This window comes from Ipomoea nil, unplaced genomic scaffold (genome assembly GCF_001879475.1).
Source record: "Ipomoea nil cultivar Tokyo-kokei standard unplaced genomic scaffold, Asagao_1.1 scaffold2827, whole genome shotgun sequence".
NCBI classification, from domain to species: Eukaryota; Viridiplantae; Streptophyta; class Magnoliopsida; order Solanales; family Convolvulaceae; genus Ipomoea; species Ipomoea nil.
In genome coordinates this window covers 518,192-539,108 of record NW_017619255.1, presented here as the reverse complement: position 1 = coordinate 539,108, position 20,917 = coordinate 518,192, and the positions used below count along the sequence as shown (strand labels likewise).

General features: G+C 36.6%; 1 pseudogene; it reads right to left on the bottom strand.

Moving 5' to 3' along the window:
* Nucleotides 1–12,284: 12,284 nt before the first annotated feature.
* On the bottom strand, nt 12,285–17,941 carry LOC109159371 (annotated as a pseudogene).
* Between the last annotated feature and the right edge of the window lie 2,976 nt (nt 17,942–20,917).

Sequence of the window (20,917 nt, the reverse complement as noted above, 5' to 3'; positions counted from 1 at the left end):
AGACAGTCAGACAGTCCAGAATGCATGGCAGTACCAATCATTATTACATGGAACATGGTTCACACAATTGTGTGGACCATAAATAAAAAGTATATTTTTAATATACTAAGGGTACATTATTTTATATAATGTATCTTCAGTACAAAAATAATATACTTTTAATATATTAAAAATGTACTTGATATTCATGGTGTACACAACTATGTGGACCATGGGCCACATAATAATTTGCCCATTATTATAGGGGTAGTATTTTTGGTATTTTAGAATTTTAAGCAATTATTGTTTCCTTTGTCTCTCTTTCACGGCAAATTATGTTGTGCAACCGTGTGCACTATGCATGGTGCACACGGTTGCAAAAACAGCGTCGTTTTACTTAAAAAAAAAATAAAATCATTTTCGATTGTCGTTAGTTACGTAAACATATGTTCATAATTTTATAATTTCACATTCTGAATGTATAGTTATGAAGTTATGAATATGTAGTTATGCAATTCTGAATGTATAGTTATGAAGTTATGTATGTGTAGTTATGCATGCAATTCTGAATGTATAGTTATGAAGTTACGGATGTGTAATTATGCAATTCTGAATGTATAGTTATGAAGTTATGGATGTGTAGTTATGCAATTATGAATGTATAGTTATGAAGTTATGGATGTATAGTTCAAATTATGCATAACATAACGCCGTTACCGACAATCAAAACTGATTTTTTTTTTTAAGTCGGACGTCAAAATGACGTCGTTTTTGCAACCGTGTGGACCATGCGACTCCTCTTTCACGTTGTTGGGTTCTCATTCTTATAGACACGGGCTGCTCTTGTTCATTGATTTTCGGTAAGCATTCTTTTTTTTTTCTTTTGTTCGGTGTTGTTGCGTGTGTTTTGTTTTGTGTGCTGTTTTTGTTTCTCCGTTTGGGTTTATTGGGTTTGATTATAGAATTCGTTGGGGTTATGGGCTTTGTTTCAGAAGGGTGGTGACTGGGTGGCGGGCACTGTTGCGAGTGGTTACGGGGGTGTCAGGGGATGATGAAGCTAGGGTTGTGTGCACTTTGTGTGCATGAGACTACATTGGAGTTTAGTTGTGGAGGGGTATCCGTTTTGGTGGGGTGGGTGTGGCATCTGATTCTCTTTCCATCAAACTTTAATGAAAGCATTTACACCAATTCAATTTAAATTTTGCCACTATACTCTTAAACTTTAAGGTAAACATTTACACTAATTCAATAGACCTTGAAAAATTGGTCGAGATAAATGACAACACCTTTTTTCTCTCTTCCTTATTAGAAGGGCTCGTGGCAGAAAAAAAACTCTCACCCTATCGCTAGAAGCAAGTCTTAAGTGAGACTTATCATTTACTGGATCAATGTCACCATGGATGGGTCCTCTAGTGTCATTTGGGATGTGCACTGAAAGCACAAATTGTGTGCATGTGTAGCTTGCTATCGTTGGATTCTATGGGTTGATTGGTTGTTCTATGGGTCGTCTTTTGTTAGTATTTTCGTGGGGGTGTTGGGGGGCAGGGAGTGTGCATTGTAGCGCGGTGATGGATTTTGAAAGCGGCTCTGTAGAGTTGGTGGTAATGCTTTGAACGCACAAGAGAGAGCCTCTATGCTATATATACAATTCAACCATCTTCTAAAATGTTTTTGTATATATAGTGGTGCAAATCTCTTACTTTTTCAATATGAAAAAAGTGCTTGTTTCAAGCCTTCCCACCTCTATTTTCTAACTTAAATGGGTCTACTCTGAGAATTAATATCTCATCCACCCATTACCCGTTTTGAGTTAAAATATATCAATCTCTTTCGTATCACTAAGAAAAACTCGAATCTACTTTGATCCGACCCAAATAAGAAGTTAACCCAACATATATTTGTATCACAAAATAGTCACTTACAATGCCATTTTTGCTATTTTTTTTCAACACTACTATATGATTAGTTTACTATCCGGTGGTATAGTTCACCACTAAGTAAGACTTTGCGGATGATTCCACAAATAAAATCCTAAATCTAAAATTTTAAAAGAGGTTACACCTATGTTTGATATCACCAAAATCTAATACTATACAAATAGTTTCTAACACAATAAATCTGATCTTCTTGCAAACATAAAATTAAAAAATTTAAGAAATCGAAATATATTTAGCTAAACACTTTCTCAGAATATCCAATAATAGCAATTAGTTTGGAAGCAATTTGATCAAAAATAGTTTTAAAATACCCATGAGATAAATAAAAAAAAATACACAGAAAGCATTATATTTGTATACAGAACATGCATATATAAGATAACATTGTTGACTTTGTTGTAGAATTTGGTGTGAAATCTATGATGCTGTAACTTAACAAAGTCTATGAGCATTAAAGTGGCAGGCATAACTACAATTTAGAATCAGATTTCTGTTGAGTATTATATGTTCTTCACCTACGGTCTAACTGTTGAAAATTTTAGTTGAAAAATATATATGAGAAGGCTGGCTCTCTCGTCACTTGTGTGCACGCACGTTGCACGAATTTCCTTTCCAATAGGGCATGATTAATTTTTTAAATTCTTAAGCAATTTAACAACAATACTATGTGGCGCTTGAGACAATCCCGTTCTGGGTCCAAATCCATGGACTGCCGGGGATGTATGCTTCCCCGGAATTCGTCTCCAAGATCGGTGACTACATCGGACAGTTTATGGCAGAGGATCCCCTCAACTTTGGTGGGGCTTGGCGCAACTACTATAGAATTCGCGTCCGGCTGTCTGTGTCGACACCTCTAAAGCGCCGCATGAGATTGATCCGAAGAGATGGATCTTCCTAGTGGATCACTTTCCGGTACGAGCGGCTTGGCACTTTCTGCTATTGCTGCGGCATTCTCGGGCACTCAGACAAGTTTTGCAAGGTAGTTTATGAGCAGGGTGTGCTACCGGAAGCCTTCCCGTTTGGCGCCTGGATGCGGGCAAGCCCAAGGAGACAGATGCGACAGGTTGGGGCGAGGTGGCTGTTGTCCAAATCGAGCCCATGTACGATGGTAGATACAACCATCGCTGCTGGCCCGCTCCCTGCGGATATGGTGGCAACAACAGAAAAGGATGGATTACAAGGTGAGCTGAAGAGGCGTAGGGAGGACATGCTGCAAACAGATACTATGCCGGCTGTGGACGTGCATATGATGGAATCATCAAAAAACCCGGAGAAGGCGAGTCTGGTGGGCCAGGCTCGCCCAGCACAATGAGTCTACTCAGTTGGAACTGCCGGGGTTTGGGCGGCACCCGGACAGTTCGAGAGCTATTGGGCATTGTGTCCAAGCAGCGGCCCATGTTCGTCTTCTTAATGGAGACGAAAGCGACTAGTGGTTTAGTGGAACAGGTTCGCGTGAAATTGGGTTTTGAAGGAGCTTTTTGTGTGGATCGAGTTGGAATGGGAGGGGGACTTGCTTTGTTTTGGCGTGACTCTGCTGTCACTACTATGTGGGACTACTCAGTAAATCATATTGACGCGGAAATCACCATCACGGGGAAACCGGTGTGGAGGCTTACGTGTTTTTACGGAGAACCGGACAGAACACGCCGGCACATTACATGGAATCTCCTACGCCAATTAAAGGACCGTTCACTTCTGCCGTGGATGGTTGTAGGTGACTTTAATGACATCACTTGTCTATCAGAGAAAAGGGGACATCATACACATCCGACATCACTATTGGAAGATTTAATGATGTGCTCGAAGACTGCCAATTGAATGATATGGGGATGACAGGAGGCCGTTTTACTTGGGTAAAGGGTCGTGGAACTGATGCATGGGTAGAAGAGAGGTTGGACCGAGCGGTAGCAACGACGAGCTGGCTGGAAATATATGATGATGCACAGGTCAGTCACACTTATATGCATGAATCGGATCACTGTGCGATATTTGTTGATATTGAGACAAGAGCCGTGCGCACAGCCTTGCGGGTGTTCCGTTTCGAATCAGCATGGCTCCTAGAGGAGGGTTGCGCAAAAGTAGTTGACGAAGCCTGGAGAATATCGTCGGGGCAAAATTTTCAAGAACGGCTCGCGGTATGTAGCGAGCGGCTATGGCGGTGGGGCGGAGAGCATCATCGACGTTTCGGCAACAGAATACGGCAACTACGACAAATATTAGCCAGATTGAAGGAGGACCGAACTGATACGGGGGTGGCGGAGTTTTTAGCCGCTGAAGGTGAGTTGGATACATTGTGTCGGGCCGAAGAGATTTTCTGGAAGCAGAGGTCCAAGCAACTCTGGCTACGCCACGGGGACGCTAACACGAAGTATTTTCATAAAGCTGCGACGGAGCGCCGCAGGCGCAATACACTGACCCGACTCAAGGATCAAACAGATGCCTGGCAAACCGGGCCTGAGATGCACGCGGAAATCCTCAGGTACTACGATTCTATATTTTGTTCCGAGGCAAATAGCCCGGACTTATTTGGCAGTGTCCGTCAACGGGTTACAGAGGAAATGAATGCCTCATTATTACAGCCGTTCACAATAACGGATGTGAAAACCGCTCTTTTTGGCATGGCCCCTGAAAAAGCCCCGGGACCGGATGGGCTGTCCCCGGCGTTTTTTCAACATTTTTGGCCAGTGATAGGGCATGATCTGTCAATGTTTATTATTAATTGTGTGGAAACCAAATGCCTGCCGTCGGGCCTAAATGAGTCAAACATTGTACTCATCCCGAAAAAAAGGGTCCCGGAGAAAGTTGCTGATTTGAGACCGATAGCACTTTGTAACGTTGTCTACAATTGTAGCACAAGTATGCATTGCCCTCAAGGTTGTTTCTTCTTTGCCTTCTCAACGAGCTTTCATGAGGAATATTTTTGGAGTTGTACTTCCTCATAAATTTCTTGAATTTCCTAACAAACAAAGCAAAATTTTCGTCATTTAATAATTCATTGTTTTCTACTGACCTTGACGTGGACGGTTGTTCGGCAACTAGTGCGTTGGTTCGTTCTTCTCGTTCTTCCTCCTTCCTTGACTTCATCTCAAATTCGTAGGCTTTGAGATCACTAAAGAGTTTCTCGGTTGATAGGGTTTTTAGATCCCTATGATCTCTCATGGCGGTGACTTTCATATCCCAACTTAATGGTAGACCGCGTAGGATTTTGAGCGATATTTCCTTTTGATTAATGTCTTTTCCAAGATCATTAATCTCTCCCAAGATTTTAGCAAATCTTGTTTCCATGTCGGAAATATTCTCGCCACTTAGCATTTTGAAATCCTCAAATTTCTTTAATGTTATGGTAAGCTTGTTATCCTTCTCTTGTTGGTCTCCTTCGCCTATTTGAATGAGTGTTTCCCAAACTTCCTTTGCCGTCCTGCATTTACGAACTTTAGGAAAAATTGTATCATCAATAGATTTAAACAAAATATCCTTAGCAATATTATCCAAATTATTTCGCGTTCTATCTTCGCGATTCCACTCCGCCTTAGGCTTTGGAACATATCGTGGGATATCACTTGTCTGTACGGATGCAGTGTTCACTTGCAAGATTTCAATAGGACCACTAGTGATTACTTCCCACATTTCATCATGTAGTGCGGATAAATGTACCTGCATACGAATTTTCCAATCATCAAATTTTTCTAAGGAAAATAATAAATTTTGGGCAAAAATCATATCTCTCTTCATTTTGAAGTTTTTGAGATCTGTCCAGTAGTCAAAATTGACTCAAATAGACAACCGCTCTGATACCAATTGTTGGTCCCGATAGGGTGGTAGAAAGTCTAGAGGGGGGGTGAATAGACTTTCTAAACTTTTTCACAATTAATAACACTTTGATAATTTCAACTCAAAGTTACAAATAAATAACAAGATATTTAACTTGGCTGCACAGCGGAATAATTCAATAGTAAAGTGTTACGTAAAATTAGAGAGATATATCACATGCACTACGTTAGATATGCTTGAAATAGCTCAAATAATATGTATGCAAATTTTGGCTCGCATGCGGACGTGAAAAGTATTAAACCCAGATGAATTTATCTGTGTACGAAATGGGTTAGTCAAAATTCAATATGTAATGTCAATAAATGATTTATGTGGGTATGCATGCATGTACACGTATAAAGATATGCTAGCTAGATAATATATATATTTTAATAGTCAACTTGCATTAACTTGTAGGAAATAATAAATGCAGATAGAAGACATTATATTAGATATGAACTATATTGCATGCATACGTAGGTGAACCCAGATGATGAATAGTAAATATAAGAATGGGTTAGTTCACAATAATGAACAATAAATAAATAAATAAATGAGAGCAGTAAGTAAATGAGAGAGGCAATTTAGAGTGGTTCGGAGGTGGCGTAATCCCCCTACTCCACTTTTCTCCTTTCACGTCTAGGAGAAAATTCACTATTTTCCACACACAGTTACAATAGTGAATAAGTGCTACACAGGCACTTCTTCGAGTGTTTTGCACACAGCTACACCCAACCCCGAGTGTCTCGCACACAGCTACACTCCTCCACGAGTACTTCGCACACAGCTATACTCCTACGCCAACTAAGTGTCTTGCACACAGCTACACTTAGCAACCACGAGTGTTTTGCACACAGCTACACTCACGAGTGTCTCGCACACAGCTACACTCAACAGGTTAGTGTTTTGCACACAGCTACACTTAACCCTCTTTCTACACACAGTAGAGAAAAGATATAGAGAAAACAAATTTCTCTTCTAAAGACTTGAAGATTTCTACGTAGATAGCTCAAGAATAATGAACTGGATATTTCAAATATTGCTCTCTGTATTGTGTATTGCCTCTGCTTCAAGTCTTCAATCCTTGCCCGTATTTATAGCCAACAAAGGCCATATAGCCGTTGTAGCTTCTTCAGTCCTAGCCGTCCATCTGATTTGTGATGCTCCAATTTGCAACTTGCTCTGAAGCAATTAAATGCAGCAGCTTTCGGTGGAGAATAGCTTTATCAGATTTATTTGAAAAACTTCATCTGTGTAATCTTCAAAAGTCATATATTGCGGCTGATCTTCTGCAATAAATCTTCTTTTGGTTTGGATGAAATATCTTCTGACAAAAGTAAATGAAATATCTTCTGACAAAAGTAAATCTTCATGTTGAGATCTTCAAATTCGACCGTGCTCTTGCTCTTGCTTGAAGAAGATAAAATCTTCATAAAGAAATTCCGGCCGTGCTCTCTTGCTTCTAGTTCAAATGCGAGAAAGAAGAAGTATAGAGAATGAAGCTATCCTTTAAATTGTTTATTCTCAATTAAATGCTTCTCCTTTTGATGCTAGCTGACTTGCATTTAATAAGCCTGCTCCTTTTGATGCTAGCCACGTGATGTAGACAGCATGCATTGACCAGGTGTTATCTCTTCAAAAAATGTTGTCATTAAGAATCAAAACCATGTCCAACTGCAATGCTTCTCAAGTGTCTAACCAATACTCCGTGACAACCTATTACTCATATTTGGATTGATAATCTATACGTTTTCTGACTGAGTATCACTGAGCAAAATAGACGTCACAAAGATTCAAACATGAGTCTTCACTAAAACACAATAGTGCTTTATCCATCAACCTACTATGACCTCTTAGCATAAATACTGCAAAGAAATCCTAAGTACCAGCATTATGAAAGGTTCTATTTGCCTTTAAATTTCGTAGGATATTTGGTTCAGGTCTATTTTGAAGTTTGTACACTAGACTCAAAATAAAATATGGGGAATTCTAAAAATACAATTTTGGCTCATCAAAACTATATTACAATTATTCCTAACAATTTCCCCCTTTTTGATGATGCCAAAACCTATACTCAGTCATTTTGGCTTAGTCTTTTGAAAAATGAATTTTTAGAGATTATATTTTATTTTGACTAGCCAAGTGATGAGTTCAACATAATTTTGACCTAGAAGAATTGTTTTTAAACAAAAATTCCTATACGCACTTTTGAGACTGTTTTATTTTAATTCATTTTGAAATATTTCTCAATCATGCGTTTATACAAACTAAGTCAAAAACAATTCTTGATACCAAAAGAAAATAACAAAAGACTACCAACTTCTTCCCCCTTTCTTATACGTCCAGTATAAAAAAATAGAACATAAATATCAAGAATTTACCTCTTTTTCTTAGTAGATTTAGTGTCATCTTCTTCCAAAATGACTATCATTTTCTTCAATTTTCTTCCCCCTTTTTGGCAGCATCAAAAAGGGTGTGGATGTCATTTGAATCCTCCTTCTGGGCATTGTGAATTTACTTGACACTGTTTACGACCTCCTTGCAATGTCAACTAGTTCAAGTTACCATTCATTTCTTTATGCTTTCGCCCATAGGATTGACATCTTCCCAAACATAGACTACATCATTATCTATGTCACAAGCTCCAACATTAGCTCCAATATAATCTCCAACGGGAACTCTATCATGAGTTTCAACTTCTTCTCTAACATCATTTCCAACTCCATCAACCCGAACCTCATCTCCTTGAGTAGTAGATACCACATCATTTGCCAGGTTTTGAGATTCCCTCTGAATAGTTGCATAAATTCAAATAGTATGAAGTTGTACTTGTGGTTCCCCCTTTCTTGGTTAAATTTGAAAGTCGAAAGACTGCATATGGTCAATTTGAAAGTTTAGGACTAAACGTTGCAAAACCACTATACTCGGAGGGCCTCAGATGGTATTAACTTTTATATATATATATATATATATATATATATATATATATATATATATTAATTAATCTAGTATTGGCAAATAAAATTTATATACTGTATTTAAAATCTAGATTAGAAATTCTCTTAAACAAAAACAATCTAAATTCCTGAATTTTAAGAAAGTTTTAATGAAAATAAGCAAATAATGAAAAAAAAAATAGGTTGACCTTAAAATAGCAAACATGATGACAAGTAAATGGGTCAAAGTACTTATGAGGACCTGTACTATAGTGTTTTGTTCAATTTAGTCATTTTACTTTAATTTTGTTCATATTAGTTCCTATACTTTAAAAATTGAAACAATTAAGGACAATAGCTATATGAGCAAATATTTATATATTTATTTTGGACATATTAATATAATATATTGGTGGTACAAATAATTAATTTTAAATATTTATAAAATAATATATGAGTTGACATGTAAATATGATGACGTGGCAGAGATAATATCAGTGCCACATAAACTATTGTCCTTAATTGTTTCACTTTTTAAAGTACAAGGACTAAATTGAACAAAATTAAGGTTAAAAGATTAAATTGAACAAAACACTATAGTACATGGACCTTATAGGTACTTTGACCCAAGTAAATGATATAGCTAGTAACATTTTAGATATTTACAAACATTTTAGATCTTTGCTAAGTGCTATATGTGTACTCTACCAATCATGGTCCACACAAGTTGTGTAGACCATATTTTGTCTACTATAAAATAATGTACATTCAGTATAAAAATAATGTACATTGTATTCAGGGGATGTACATTATTTTTGTTCTGAGTGTACATTATATTATATAATATACATTCAATACAAAAATAATGTACATTTAGTATATTTAAAATGTACTTTTTGTTATGTTTCACATAATATAGTGTGGACCATAGTCCACATAACATTGTGTGGACCATGATCCACACAATAATTTGTCGTACTCTACCATAGGATACCACAATTACTCCACTCCAAATGAACCACAAGCCCACAAAGTAAAGTATAAGATGCTCTCCACAGGTGGTAAGTTTGAGCCTCGATAGAATCGTAGTAGCTTGTATATGTGAGTATCCCCTTTCCTTCTTAATAAAAATAAATAAATAAATAAATAAAGTATAAGATTGATTAGTCTAGCAAAACTTACCATCTCCAAAGACAGAGATACAATGCAATGTAGGCACCTTTATGACAAATGCGAAGAGATAATCAATAATTGTTTTTAGAAACTTGTATGTCATCTGCCTCCAAGGTAGATGAGCAACAGACTTTAACTTATAGTTAATGAATAACTGAGGACTCATCATGGTGAAACCTGTGAAAATTTGCCAGAAAAAAAAAAAAAAAAAATTCACACAAAATACTTCACTATTAATCAATGTCTGCTAAAATAACAAAAGGACACTTTCAAAAAAAAAAAAAAAACAAAAGGACAATTAATTTTGGACTAAGTTATTCATGATCCATTCTCTTAATTTCCTGAACCTTGAAAAACTGTTGTGGCAATCATACATTAGAGATCGAGTATATAGAAAAGCATACAACCAAGAAGAAGAGGAGATAGGATAGATACTTCATCGCAAGATCATTAGTCATCTAAAATATATGGTAATTGACTGCATACTACTACTGAGTGGTTTAACAATTCAAAATATAAATCCATTTTTGCAGATTTTGTATATGAAGAAGATTAAAAAAGATACAAGAACAGTCAAGTTTTCAAGTAAAAAAAATATAACAATTGAAATTCACATACCTCTATGTGCATGGTATTAATTTCCTATTTTCCAGAACTCAACGCAACAAGATACCTAACTTGCAACTTGCAAGTATCATCCATGAAGTTTCATTGTCAAGTAAATAAAGGAAGACAAATAAAGTTCACAAGAACTGATTTTGCAGATAACCCGGCCTTCCATGGACTTGTTTTTGTTCCAAAATTGAATATCTGAAGAGTTAATAGTTATTCAAAATCATAATTTATCCTGCAAACTTGCATTTATTATCTGCTCTGCATAAGAGATGCTATTTCTTACCATTATTGAATGCCAAGAAGCCAAACACAGAATGTAGTAGTACGTGATACAACCATGGTAATCACAAGAATAAAAAAGGTTAAAAAAAGGTTGGAGATGACATGCAATTTGAAAGCAAGCTAAGAGTCAAAAAACAAGAGTAATGCAAAACAGCGAATTGTCGTTTTAATGCCAAAACCAATATGCAATTACAAATACATAAACCTTAACCTTCAGGATCTGAAAAGACTGATCTATAACCAATATGCAATTACAATTTTAATACTAAAAATACACAATTTAGGATCAAGATCCACCTTGCAAAGTAGACGACCTAGTCCATGGTATAACAACTGTCTTTAATCAGAGGCTATTTATATGCAATAAAAAATTTCATTATCACTACAAATTTATAATAACATAATCTTCCGTGGGCTACACTGACGAGTATAACACTAATTGTTGTGTCTAATACAAGATTTGATGAACATGATGCCATGCATGCTAATCAAGATAAACTACTAGACTCCAACTTTAATTTACATGAATTACCTTACCTTACCTTGTGCTAGCTGTCAGTTTTGCTCCCCTTTCATAACAATTCCTTCAAGAATTGCATCCGTACCGTACGAAAATTACCAGTAAACTGTTGAGAATTTACGGGACCTGGAAACTTGAAAGATATTGAGAAATGGCCCGACGGACAAAGGTTTTGAGATTGCATCTCAAATACTCGAGAGCACTTTTGAACAATTCTTTCGCCGTTGGTTGTCACTCCGTTTATTATCACCGTGCCATCATCCTCAACTTCACAGCTAAAATCAAATCACCTGCAATTTTAGTTAAATGGGGCCAAAATAAGCGAGAAAACAAAGCTGACTTGTTGAGAAAATTAAAGTATCAACGAGATGTATAAAGAATTATATATGCCACTTTTAACTTTATAAAATACTCCATCAGTAATCGCTATCTATGGTAATGAACAATCAACATCACATGCGGGAATATCTATCTCATGCATTTAATAACCATCCCCTAATTTTGCAACATACAAAGGATTCAAATCAAAGTAGAAAAATGATAAATGAAGTTGAATCAAGGAATTGAACCTATGATGCATGCAATAACAAGTGATTGAGTAGGTTTCAGTGCTTACTTTCATCTCTTTTTACTCCGGAATAAGTAAGAGTCCTAAAACCGGCCCTGTTTGCCCATTTGCTGCACTTCCAGTTATCGAGTACCCCCCTCTGGTAAAAGTGCCATGTTGTTAAAGGATTAGCAGTGTTTAAGTGAACAACAAAACCAAAGTTGTATCAAGTTGCACGTTACTATCACCTCTAGTTATGTGTCTCACCAGCAGGAAATGGAAGCAACCCCTCACAGTATCCATCCAAGAGCAAATGTTGAAGACCGGTAAGCATTTTGAACTTTTCCAAGTACCCATCCCAGCACTAATGTAGTTCACATCAGGGTCATTGACGAATGCAATATTTTCAATAACATTATGCCCATTATGTAGACGTAGGGGATGCAAGTGAGGTGGAAAAAGATCATTCAGTTGGCTATAAGTTGCGACAATGGGTTTGTGGGCAATAAGCTTTTCTCTTTGCAAGTGGAGCAGCAGAGGGGAGCGTTATGTTGGAGTGATGTAACTGAGTAAGTCACGAGCTAAGATGCAACCAACCAAAGAAAGCTTGTTGATAGATCATAGATGAGCCCATAATCAATCACTGCTAATCCTCTTAAATAATTCAAATAATGCATGATTCTATTTCACTTACACAAAATGCATTTTAATGGAAATAGTTTTGTGTCTACAACTCTAAAAACTCAATCTATTGCCAAACCTACAGAGCTTTCCAGACAACTGATGTAAAAGCAACAGAACGTAACACAAAAAAGATAGAAGAATGTCTTAACTATAGGCCCTCTCCTCAGTTACAGTTAGTATCTCTGCTACTAGTCCTTCCATCGATCGATCAACCATTTTGAACACTCCAAATTAAAGATCAAAAGATCAGGAAAATAACAGGTGAAGTGCAGAAATTAAATTAAGATAGAGTCCTTGAAATGTCTAAGTGTCATTCTAGGAATTTCACCAAGAATAGTGTTATGGATTCTGCCTATAGGAAAATAAGCTCCGTTAACCAACAGTCTACGTAAGCTTAATCAATCCACAAGAAAAGGAAATAAACTGCAAATCCCTCTCACTACTCAATAGCCTGACACTCCTATTCTGAAAATCTACCAAAAAAACATATGGCATACTTAAAGACATGCAACCTCATAAACCACAGGAATTGATTAAAAAACTCAAAATCTGTTCTGTATTCCCTCCCTACATTTCTCTTAATCTGACAAACATAAGGCACTCAACAAACCTTTATTATCTCATAAAACCCGGTTTGGGCTTTGTGTTTTGTGTACCATAGCACATATTCAGATCTCAATTAGAAATCTTAGGTGGGGTTGACTTATCTTTTATATAGAAGATATTCACTGTCCTTGTTGGAGGGTAATATCACTTCAGTAGATCAGAGGGAAAATGAGTCTTTGCTTGTATCAAATAGTTAGTTACAACTAACTTTCCCTCCATGGTAGCTTGTATATATTAGGTCCAATATCTCTATAACAGATAGACTTATACCTTCATATCTTTCATAATGAATATCACCCTCCTTCATCTTCCCTTCACCCTAATTCAGTGCGTAGGCTAAGCAGATTCCGTCAGTCCTATTCCAAACACTGGGCAGCCAGTTGACTAAAGTCTGAACGATAATATTACAAGGATTTTTTAGTGTGAAGTCATGGGAGAAAACTTTTCAAGGTCATTTAATAACTTCAAGAAAACTAGCAGCATTAAGTTCCAATTCGGTTTGATGCTGAATAGAAATTAAAGTAGTGTATGCAATATAATAAAAATTGATGGTGTAACATGTTATACATTTAGCTCAAGGAAGTGCGACAGGAAGAGAAGACAGAATCAGTGAGCACTGAGCAGGATAGCGGATAGATTGAACCAGTCAATAACATGGTAGAGAAACAAATCTAAGGGAGGACAGCGAAGTTATAATGTGCAAAGCTCAAGGCAGTTTTATCATACAAGACAAAAGTGTTGACGCCAATAAACAAAGAAAAGCCAACACATAATAGCATAAAAAAGTTACGGAAATCAAACAGGATTATGTTATATACTGCTTTCCAAAACAAAACATGATAAGAAGATAAGCTACAAATTTGCATGACATACTTACTGTATCCCTTGCAAGAGGTTCAGGATTTTGTAGACCTTGGGGATGCTTAGACAAATCAGTATCACGGCAATTTGCAACAGCACTAAACAAATGCTTCACTCTGTCTAGGCACTGCAAAATGGTCTCCAAATGTCATAACACTTTTTGCCTGTACAAAAATTAAATTCACATTATTCAGTTACCACCTAAGCAAAAAAGAAATTCAGTCTATAGCATGAGAGTTGAATAAAAAAAGATTATTGTTTGTTCCCATTCATAGTGCCTAGTAAAACTATATCTGCCCAACCTTGATATTTACTAGAAAACAATAGAATTATATAATGCACATAGAATGGTCGTAAGGGGATCAATTAATTGGATGTGCAATGACTTTTCAGCACATACCAAAGGGCAACCAAAGGAGTATACAAACTCGATGAATTTCGCAACACTTAGAAACAGGTATGAACTGACAAACACTTCGGCTATGGTTTACGACTGAGCTTATATCTCCATTAAATAATAAGATCCAGTACAAGCATGCACACATTACATGCTTTACCAGTTTATACATTAATGTGGTTTTATATGTTTTGGTGTTTTGTCAAGCAGAAGGAAAATCTTACAAATAATATACATAATGTTTTCATATTTGTATTAACTTCACAGCCAATTGCTAATCTATTTCACTGAGCACACAGCAGCAGTTAAATGACACATTTCTTTGAGGAAAGAATACGTGATTCCTTTTTATCTATATTTTTAAAACTATTATCATTATTGGAAGTTAATGGTTTGAATACATTTTAGAAAGCCAGCAGCCAAGAATTATAATTGTAATGACAACTATGCGTGTTCGTCCTTGCTTGGCACCATAGTATGACATGATAATTTATAATAACACATCGTGTCTAGAATCATTTAAGAAGTCTGCGCCCAAACTATATTCCTCACAACAGAATGTATTACAATAAAAAAGATGTTTTAAGAAAAACTAACAAAACTGCTATGTTCATATAAGATATTATCTGAAAGCAAATTTATTGACATGTTCACTCAAGCTTCCCATTTTATTCAGACTAAACCTGTAAACAGAACCCTATACTTTGTAGCAATTAGGTAACAAAAGGTCCTATGATTATCAAGTTGGTATATCAGATTAAGTGCTCACTGCCTGCAACAAATGAGTTTGCAAAGCTTCCATGCCAAATTGTCTATGAGGCTTGTCTCCGTCGCTTTATCCTCTCAAGTGCACCCACATGACTGTCTGAACCATCACCACCGTTGTCTTTCTCAGATTCTACCCTCTTTCGGACTAAGCCTCCAAACACAGCTTCGGGTATATCTTTTTGTGCAATCTCAACTTTCCCTTCATCATCTTCTTCTCCTTCAGAATCAGGGAGCTCGATGTCCTCGTTGTTTGCAGTACTCTTCTGTGCACCAACACCTGCACTCACAAATCCAACTACCCTACTCTTATCTCTTGTGGCTGTTTCATTTACATTGAGCTCCAACTGCCTTTCTATGCCAGCCATTTGATCATCATCGACTCCTGCCTGTTTCAACACATCTTTGGCTTCCTCGAGTTCGGGAAGAATGTTGTGTGTCTGACTATAGCGGCTGGCAGATGCACTTCTCTTTACACGGAGCATCTCACGGAAAGTGTCCTCATTTCCATGTTGCATCTCAAATTCATTCCATTTATCCCAGTTAGATGCATATTTGTATAATACACGGGCACGATCAATCTCTCCCAGACTCTTCTCAAGTTCAGCATACTTTAGGCACATGGTTTTCACATCCTTGTCTAGAAGTCCTGAATTATCAATTGCCCGTTCATATATTTCCCTAGTTTTAGGAACCCCAAAGATCTCAGATGCACGAGCTAGGTAAATCTCATAGATGCTTAATTTCTCATTAGCTGGAACAACTACGGTAGCTAGAGCATAAACCATCATTGCCCTCTTGGCAAGACCATAGTCTTCCTCTAGTTTAGCATATTGCAAAAACAATGGCTTGACCGCATCAGCAGGGGCCACTTCAACAGCATGATCAAATAATTCTCTAGCTCGTTCCAATTTTGACTTCCCATATCTTTGGACAAACTTGGAAAGATAGGTAGTCCATATGTCCTTGACATGTGGGTATTTAAAAATCTTGACGCCTCTTTCATAAACCTTAAATGATTCCTCAAAAAATTTATTGTCCTCCAAAAGCATTGCATAATTAATAATGATTTGGGGTGTGGCAATCTTAAGATCCAAAATCCTCTCATAGACTGCTTTAGTTGACTGTAATGTACCCACTTTCTCCTCCAAATCCACATAGAACGTCCAAAGCCTAAGGGATTTATGAAGTCTCATCTGAACTGGTTCATTACCATTAGCAGCAACAACTCTCCTTTTGACCTCAATAGATGGTTCTGCAGTAGCACGCCTCATGAGATGAAGTGCATGTTTAAAATTGTTGTGCCTAAGTTCCATCTCAGCCCATTCACACCAGACAGCAGCAAGGTGATCCACAGTCTTATAGTTCACCTGTACTGCCTTATCAAATATCACCCTAGCATTTGCAACATCCTTATGTTTCTCATACAGTTTTGCAAATGCAACCCACAGTGTATGCAGTGGTTTCCCTACAGCCTTCATTGGGTCTATTGTCCTCACTGCCTCGGTATAAGTGAGTATTTGGCGTGTGGGATTCCCTTCAAAAAGCTTCACCCTCCTATGCCATTGCTCTACATTGTGTGGATTTTGCCTGAGAAGCACACTGTTAGCAAGCTCCGGCTTCCTATCCATAAGATACTCTAGCCTCGCTAATCTCAAATCAACATCCTTATCATCATTCAACCAAAAATTCTTAAGATTTTTCTCTAATTTTGCCACATTTAATCGATCATCTTCCTCATCTTCCTCCTCGTCATCATCATCCTCCAAATCACTCTCGCTCATCTCCTCCATCTTTAGAGCTAGCATACTCTCCTCAAACTGCGAATATGCATCAAAAATTACACTAAAATCTCTAACAGTCACCACAGTGCTCATTCCCTCCTCAAAAATGTCCCTTGCCTTCTCAACTAATTTTCTTCGGATGTAATAATCTGCCAAGGAGGTCCATAGCCTTCCAACCTCGTCCGTGAACTTGCGAATCCCTCCCCTAATAATTGCATCCACATTCAACCCAGTAGCATGCTGACTCAACAAATCACACAGCTCCAACCACATCCGGTGCTTCGTCTTTCCTTTAATTGAATAGAACTGATCATCATTCAATACTCCAGCCAACCTTTCTGCAGCTTCCTGCCATAACTCTGAATTCACCAAGAACTCGATGAAGTCCTCAATGTGGGAGGGGTCATACTTCAAGTACCGTCTGTAAACCCGGAGCGATGTCTCTATTGGGAAACTCTGACTGACAAAATACAAATAGGGCGCCCAAATCCGATCGTGTTGAGTGACAGGCAGTGCACACAATGCACGGTCAAACGTGCGGCGGGTGCGGGTGAGCAGCTTTTGGTCTGTTAAGGTTTGCAAGTACATGATCCAAATGCGGGGCATCTTGTGCATAGTCACAAGGGCTCGCTCGAAGGTGTTGTTTAAGGTTTGGAATTGAGAGTCGGTGACAGGGAGGTTGCGGACAAGTTGGAGGCGTTCCCTGAGATAGGCATGCCAGAGCTTGTAGCTGCCGGGGAGAGCTTTGAGAGCACGCTCGTAGATGATAGCGCGCTTCTTGAAAGGGGCATCTGCCCGAGCCACCAAGTATCGCCACCACAATTTCAACCCGAATGGGTTCCTAAGGAGCTCTTCTTCATAAGGGAGGTCACTCTCCGATGGATACAATTCTTCCATTCTTATCTTCTTCTTCTTGCTTTCGTGGAGAGGAGAGAATACATGGAGAGCAGCGCGCTTCAGAGATTTCGAATCCATCTCTCTTTGCAGAAGCCTAGCTTGCGCCTGAAGAACAGTCAGGGTGGGGTTTATATATAGAAATTAGAAAGGAATGGTAATTCTATGGAAACTGAGATTGATAAAATTATTGGGAAAACAGTGCTCAGGCGGGGCTGTGGGCTCGTGCCCAGCGTGCATCATGGGCACGGATAACGGTACCGTCAGGCACCGTTATCTTCCCTCTTTTTTTTTTTTTTTTTTTTAAATTTAATTTCAGACCGCTTTGTTATAGGAGCATATATTCACAGCTTTGTGTTCATAATTTCATAACTGTACATTCATAATTCCATAACTGTACATTCATAATTCCGTAACTGTACATTCATAATTCAATAACTGTAAATTCATAATTTTCGAAGCTCTATGTTCATAATTGTAAGTTCATAATGTCAGAGTTCTATGTTCATAATTTCATAACTGTACATTCATAATTCCATAACTGTACATTCATAATTCCATAACTGTACATTCATAATTCCATAACTGTACATTCATAATTCCATACTGTATATTCATAATTCCATACCGAACATTCATAATTTTCGAAGCTCTATGTTCATAATTGTAAGTTCATAATTCCATAACTATACATTCATAATTCTATAACTGTACATTCATAATGTCATAACTCTATATTTATAATTTCATAACGAATATGCCGTTAACGGCGTTTGGAACAAAAAATTTTTTTTTAGTTAAAACAGCGTCGTTTTCACGAAAAACGACGCCGTTTTAGCGTCGTGCGCATAGCATAATTTGCCATGTTATTGCACAAATGCCAATAATATACACGATACAACAAAGGAACCATAATACAATGTAGCCCAAGCCTAAATCTAAAATTCAATTGAGAGCATAATATATAAGCCCAAATCAAACAAAATACAAGGCATATAAAGATCAACCCACATAGCACTGTGCGCCCCGCGCTTTTCAAAACGACGTCGTTTTGGTAAGTTATGTAAGGAGTTGATGTGATTATGTGTATTTGTTTATACAATTATGTGTATTTTTTTATACAGTTATGTGTATTTGTTTATACAGTTGTTTATTTGTTTATACAATTATGTACATTCATGTATACAATTATGTGTATTCTAATATAAAATTATGTACATTTTTTAACATGGGATTTTTTAAAAAAGAAAAATTAACCTCCAAGCACTGGGTAGAGAAATTTCAAAAAAAAAAAAAAAAAAAAAAAAAACTGAAATGACGTCGTTTTGCATCAGGGCACACAATACAATGTGCGCCCTGGTGCACGATATAAATTGCCTATAAAGATTAATCCCAATAACTAGCGACATAGTAAAGGAGCGTTATGCTGTGCAACCGTGTGCATGGTGCACACGGTTGCAAAAACGACGTCGTTTTGACGTCCGACTTTAAAAAAAAAAAAAAAAAAAAAAATTGCATAACTACACACCCATAATTTCATAACTATAAATCCAGAATTGAATAACTACACATTCATAACTTCATAACTATACATCTAGAATTGCATAACTACACATCCATAACTTCATAACTACAAATCCAGAATTGCATAACTACACATCCATAACTTCATAACTATACATTCAGAATTGCATAACTACACATCCATTACTTCATAACTTTAAATCCAGAATTGCATAACTACACATCCATAACTTTATAACTATACATTCAGAATTGCATGCATAACTACACATCCATAACTTCATAACTATACATTCAGAATGTGAAATTATAACTTCATAACTATACATTCAGAATTGCATGCATAATTACACATCTATAACTTCATAACTATAAATCCAAAATTGCATAACTACACATCCATAATTTCATAACTATAAATCCAGAATGTGAAATTATAAAATTATGAACATATGTTTACGTAACTAACGGCAATCGAAAATGATTTTTTTTTATTTAAGTAAAACGACGCCGTTTTTGCATCTGTGTGCACCATGCATGGTGCACACGGATGCACAACATAATTTGCCCATAGTAAACTCTAAAGGGGTTGATTGGTTCACGAAATATTAAATTACCTTATAGAATGTTAACTAACTAACTAACTAAATAACTAACTCTATATATATATATATATATATATATATATATATATATATATATATATATATATATATATATATATATGTTAGTTCAAATACAGTCAGGCCTTAACATGCGGCCATAGCATTAGGTATGCAAATACACACCAATGACAAATTATGTTGTGAGTACATGCCTACCTTGCAAGGGGGGCACGGTTCCATATCCATAATTTGTATACTGTAGATTCATAATTTTTATACTGTAGATTAATAAAATTTATACTTTAGATTCCAATTGTTGAACTCTGTTTTCACAAATCAGTACAGTATAGAAATTATGAATCTACTGTATTTAAATTATGAATCCTACATTTTAGAAATTATTATGAATCTAAAGTATAAATTTTATGAATTTACAGTTTAGAAATTATGAATCTAAAGTATAAATTTTATGAATCTACAATATAGAAATTATGAATCTACAGTATAGAAATTATAGATATGAAACCGTGCTCACCTTGCAAGGTGTGCACGCACGTGCTCACAGCATAAAGATTGCACACCAATAATGTTAGAAAACGCACCACAAGACCCTAAATGTCATCTCTCCATTTCAACTCCCACCAACAATACCAATCTATCATTCTTCAATTTCCCTCGGCCAATATATAGTAAAATCAACACCTTCAACCAAAAGAAAAGGAGGGCTAGAGCTTCGAGTTAAAAAATTATTGACTCTAGATAGGTGACATAACTTTCTCTCTAACTCATGATGTTATTAATGAATGATAATTTTAAAAATGATACTTTATTAAATGTCATATGATTAGAAAATTTAAATCTAAAAACATAATAACTCTCAATTTAAGTTATATCATTGATTTATGTGTATTTTTGTATGCTAATAAAGATATACATTTTACTTTAAATGTTATACACTTCAATTTAATAGACAAAATTGTCCCAATTATATTTTTATT